The following is a 5062-nucleotide window of genomic DNA, read 5'->3' as shown; positions in this document are numbered from 1 at the left end:
ATAACCGCATAAACTTAAGGTATTGTCACAGAATTCTGAAGCTGGAGATGGTGGTGTGTAGGTAAATACTTAAAAAACTGCTCTCCAAAAAAAAGTGAATCTATAAGTGTATAATCTTATACACACATAAGGCTACTGTAAATTTTACTGATATACATCATGTATATTTATAATACACGATTTACAGATAGTGATGAAATACACAACTGTCTTTACTACAGACCCTATACAGTTGATTTTTCCTCCCAAGATGCTCTTGAATCTGTAGTCAAACCACAGTTGAATTTGAACCATGATCTGACAAATGGAGTTGCATTTCAGTCTGCTCTTTTCCCAATAAATGTATTGTCATTACATATAACACCCACTGATAAATTCACTCTTGTACAAACTGTGTTCTTTGAGCTAAATCCTCTTCACCTCTAGTCATTTCAGACTTTAAAGTTTAATCTGCATTATTAATATTTTCTCCTTGACTTTCTTAAATCTAGACAAGCAACAAAACAATAAATCATGCACTGATTTATATAGCACTTGCCAGTTTCCTTGGCATACATATTCCTGATGTGGACAATTTCAAGCTACCAACATGACACCACCAACCGCCAAGTAGAGGAGAAACACAGTAAGCTATTACATAGTATTTCCACTGTGGCGAGATAATGAAGTAAAATTCGTATTTGATAGCAAGACAAGAAAAAGACAAGAAACATAAAAGTTTTCTTTGCCTGTTTGGGCCTCCTCCTTCCTCTTTACTATCTGCATTAACCAGACCTCCCTAGGAGACAACATTGTTTCTTCATCTCATAAGCCTCACAACTGCTCAGGAGATAGCCTTCCTTCTAAATCTTGTGAAGAGAGTCATAATGACCCATGACTCACTACTTGCTTTGTCTCGTAAATCTGGACTGTGCTAACTGTCAATAATCTGTCATTTAATATACCTAGGGCACTCTGTCTCAAAAAGTTATAGAACTGTGCTTTAGCCTTTTAGCAAGTGAAACTGTTCTGAGTTTTCTGAGAGGCTATTCCCAGGTTATAATCCTGTTTGGCTTGAACAAAATTTTCCATTTCTTTCTTAGATAGATCAACTATTGATTAACTTTTTGTCAACAGATACAATCACCTTAAAAAACTCAAAAGCACAAATAAAATGTGTGTAATAATTAGGTAGTCATGTGTTTTGAGTATCACCTTTGTTTTTAATACACTTACTTTTACACTTAGGTAATTTTTAATGATGGCTATATTTAACAAGCAGCCTACAAAATTCCTAAAAACTTAACAGCTAGCTCTCAAATTCTGATATGATCTGATCCCCCTGCCCCCCTCTCACACACACACTACTGATGGGAGAAGATCTGAGAGGGTTACCTCTAGTTCTCCACATACATAGAATATGTGGAGATGAGAGGTGGGGATGGTATACGTTGGGATCAGGAAATCCAACTGTCCCACAAGCATGTCCCACGCACCCACATGTAGTTCTGGATGTTAAAAAACAAGCCTGAACCCTGGAATGACTGCCCTGGCATGAAGCTCTGTGGCTCCTCACTGCCTTTGTGGATCTGACCTATTTTCAGAGCAAAAAAAAAAAAAAAAAAAAATGCTGATTTACTCTCCAGTTGCCAACTCTGGCTACCAGTTGCACAGACCTCGCTCTACCCCTCCAGACACACCCCTAGGCTTTGACAGCATTTCCCAAAACTCTGCAGGTCTGGAAAGAATGACACAGCTGGAGATCATTTTGAAGACAATTAAAGCTAATGAGCTGACTCAGCAAAAGAGGCAGGAAATGGTTCTGGCGAGAGGATAGCTTTGCCTGGGTAGCCGGAAAGAGACCAGTAAGGAAGTAAAATGGAGAAGATCTGACTTACGAGCAAAAATTAATATTTGCTTAACCAAGCCTTGACCATGGCTGAATTGCAGGAGGCCCTTCTGGCACTTTTCTGTACTGATGCTGTCGTTCAGTTGCTCAGTCGTGTCTGACTCTTTTCGATCCCATGGACTGCAGCATGCCAGGCTTCCCTGTCCTTCACCATCTCCCAGAGCTTGCTCAAACGCATGTCCATTGACTCATGTCCATCATCTGTACTGATGGGAGCAGTGTAAATTGGTTCAGCCTTGGCTTCCCTGATGGCTCAGTGGGTAAAGAATCTGCCTGCAGGAGACACAGAAGATGCGAGTTTGATCCCTGGGTCAGGAAGATCCCCTGGAGAAGTAAATGGCTACCCACTCAGGTATTCTTGCCTAGAGAATTCTGTGAGGAGAGGAACATGGAGGACCACAGTCCATGGGGTCACAAAGAGTCAGACGTGACTGAGCAACCAACACTTCATTGTTTTAAATACACATTCCCTTTGACCCAGACATTTGAGGATATTCATTGCAGCATTATTTGTATTAATAATAGCACTTAATTAGAAGCAAACTGAAAGCCTATTAATAGGTGGCTTGATACATTTATAAAAGACAATAAATCCAGATGAAGGAATACTATACAACCCCTACAAGAGTGTGGCAGCTGTTACCTATTGAAGAACAATCTCAAATCTGTTAAGTAAGAAAAGCAAGGTAAAGAACACAATATGCTACCATTTGGATGTTTCACATGATACATTTATGCCCTTAAATGTGCATAAAATACCTTTGGAAGTATACACAAAGAAACTGGCCACAACTGCCTCTGAAAAGAAAACTGACAGAGGTCAAGAGTGGGAAAGACTAACTTAGCAACATACCCCTTTAAAATGTTTTAATTTTCCATTACAGACTCTCTCTTTTTTATGGAGGAGAGGGAAAGAATGACTTTACTACTTTACCAGACAAAGGCAGAAGACAGTCGGCTAGCACCTCAAGAACTGTGCCCCCATCCCTGATGATTAAGAAGAGGTCAGACTTTCATTTTTTAATTAAAAAAAAATTAAGTATGTGGCTATTTTTTAAATGGTAACAAAAATTACACCTCCATGATTATTAACCACAGCCCTGAGCCTGCTCAAGCATTTCTCTAGTTAAATTTTAAAGGTGTTCCTCCACTCTGGTTTGCCTGGAACTGTCCAGATTTTAGCACTGAAAGTCCCAAGTCCTGGGAAACCCTTCAGTCTGGGCAAACTGGGAGGGCTGGACAGGCTCTTCCCTTCTCCAGACTGACGGGTGCCCTCAGGCCAGCCCATCACACATCCATCCACAGGCTCTTTTCTGTCTCCCAAACCCAGCCAGAAGACAGGGAGTAGGATGCTCCAGTGGTGGGCTAAGCAGGTCAGCTTCCTGGGCACTGAGCTGGGGGAAAGGATGGGGAGGGGTGCTGGAGGGGCCCAGCCTCTTACAGAGGCCTCACTCCATGGCCTGGGAACAAGGGGCAGGGATAGTGATCCCAGGCTCTACCTCACCTCTGCCCTGAGTGACCTTCAGTCAGCCCTCTTACTTTTCTTGGCCTCTGTTGTCTCATTCATAAACGAAAGGGGGAAGCAGGTGCCCATCACAGGCCCAAGGGCACATCTCCTCTCCTCTCAGACCCTTGAGCACAAGGCCACTGCCCATCAAGCAGCAAGGCGAGGGCTCCCATGCACGCTCGGCACTCTCCAAGGGAACAGCCAGAAACCCCTTAGCTCTAGTTCAGAGACATTTCACAGGTAAAGAACCAGAAGTTTCTACCCAGAAAGCTCCTACTGAGGACCCAGTTGAAAGCTTCCTTCTCTTAAAGCAGCATTTCTCAACATAGGGAATGAGTTCAAAATGTCAATCCAGGGCCCCACCACAGAGATTCTGATTCAGTAAGTCTTGTAGGAATTCAAGGTAGGTCCCCTTCCCCCTTCACCCACCCCCATCACCAGCACCACACTTTGAAACCCACTGTTTTAAAGAACAAAGCCGCATCAGACTGCAAGCGTTTTAAAGTTCATTACCTCTTCAGTGAAAACAAGCTTTTACTCTCTAACAGTTATCTTTTAAAAACAAGAGTTTGGAGGTATGCACTGCAGTCTGGAACGACGCACGAAATAGTAAGATTGCATTTCAAAACATGACTGAACGTCAGCCTCATCAGCCAGGTGTTAGACTCAATCACAAGCCTCAAACACACAATCAAGTATCAGTAAGCAGGTGTTTGAAGGGAAGATTGAGATAAACAGTTGCTTTTGTGGTTATTTAAGAGGTTTTGAAACATTAAAATGGAGTACCTCACACTCAAGCTGGCAAACTTCAGGGGCTTCGCGGCTGAAGACATCCAGGCAGTAATTAGCACCGGAGAGTTTAACAGGATTGCAATCAAAACGCTTTGATCCTTATTGAGGAAATCTGTGTCCTTTCCTTTATTTCCACTATCTTTAAAGAGTTGCCCTTATGAGTGGCAATGCTTTGAAGAATCCCTAGAACACACTTCACTGTGTTCAGTTTGAAGATTCTGATTTCTTAGAGAAAATCACACGCTGATGATGCGCGTACACTCAGTGCAATAGTGCCAGGGACCCACCCCACCATCTCCCCAGGGTGACAAGTCTGGAATAGGGAGTTTCAAAGAAAAAGCACAGTTCCACTTTAAATATTAATTTTTGGTTTCATACCCTTTTCAAATGGCTTCTTGGTGGCCCAATTGCCCCATGAAAATTCCTGAAAGGTCTGGGGACAATTTAGAATGGATACTCTCAGGGCTCCCCTGGTGGCTCAGATTGTAAAGAAACCGCCTGCAATGCAGGAGACCTGGGTTCAATCCCTGGGTTGGGAAGATCCCCTGGTCAAGGGAATAAAGGGAACGGCTACCCATTCCAGTATTCTGGCCTGGAGAATTCCCATGGACTTTGTAGTCCATGGGGTCACAAAGAGTTGGACACGACTGAGCAACTTTCACTCTCAGTAGAAGCCCCCCCTTTGAAGACCTATTATTAATAAGACTAGCCCATCACTTAGGCTTAATAGCACTTGCCCATGTGACTTATTTTAGGACATATTGCCAAAGGGTCCCTACTTAAAAATTTAACTAGTTAATCTCTATTAATTCCCCTTAATTGTAAGTAGCCATTTCGTTTTGAGAAAATACTCTATGCTTCACTTTCTATTTCTC

At 42.5% G+C, this 5062-nt stretch overlaps 1 long non-coding RNA gene across 1 annotated transcript; it reads right to left on the bottom strand.

Annotated features, from left to right (window-relative positions):
- Positions 1-1932: 1932 nt before the first annotated feature.
- On the bottom strand, positions 1933-3663 carry LOC129659548 (uncharacterized). The gene is made up of 2 exons (XR_008718119.1): positions 3428-3663; positions 1933-2161 (listed from the first exon to the last, which is right to left on the bottom strand). It is a non-coding gene; the product is annotated as an uncharacterized LOC129659548 (long non-coding RNA).
- Positions 3664-5062: the final 1399 nt, after the last annotated feature.

The sequence above is a fragment of the Bubalus kerabau genome, chromosome 8 (assembly GCF_029407905.1).
Source record: "Bubalus kerabau isolate K-KA32 ecotype Philippines breed swamp buffalo chromosome 8, PCC_UOA_SB_1v2, whole genome shotgun sequence".
In the NCBI taxonomy this organism is placed as follows: Eukaryota; Metazoa; Chordata; class Mammalia; order Artiodactyla; family Bovidae; genus Bubalus; species Bubalus kerabau.
The sequence above is the reverse complement of the archived record's forward strand: the minus strand, read 5'-3'. Positions and strand labels throughout refer to the sequence as shown.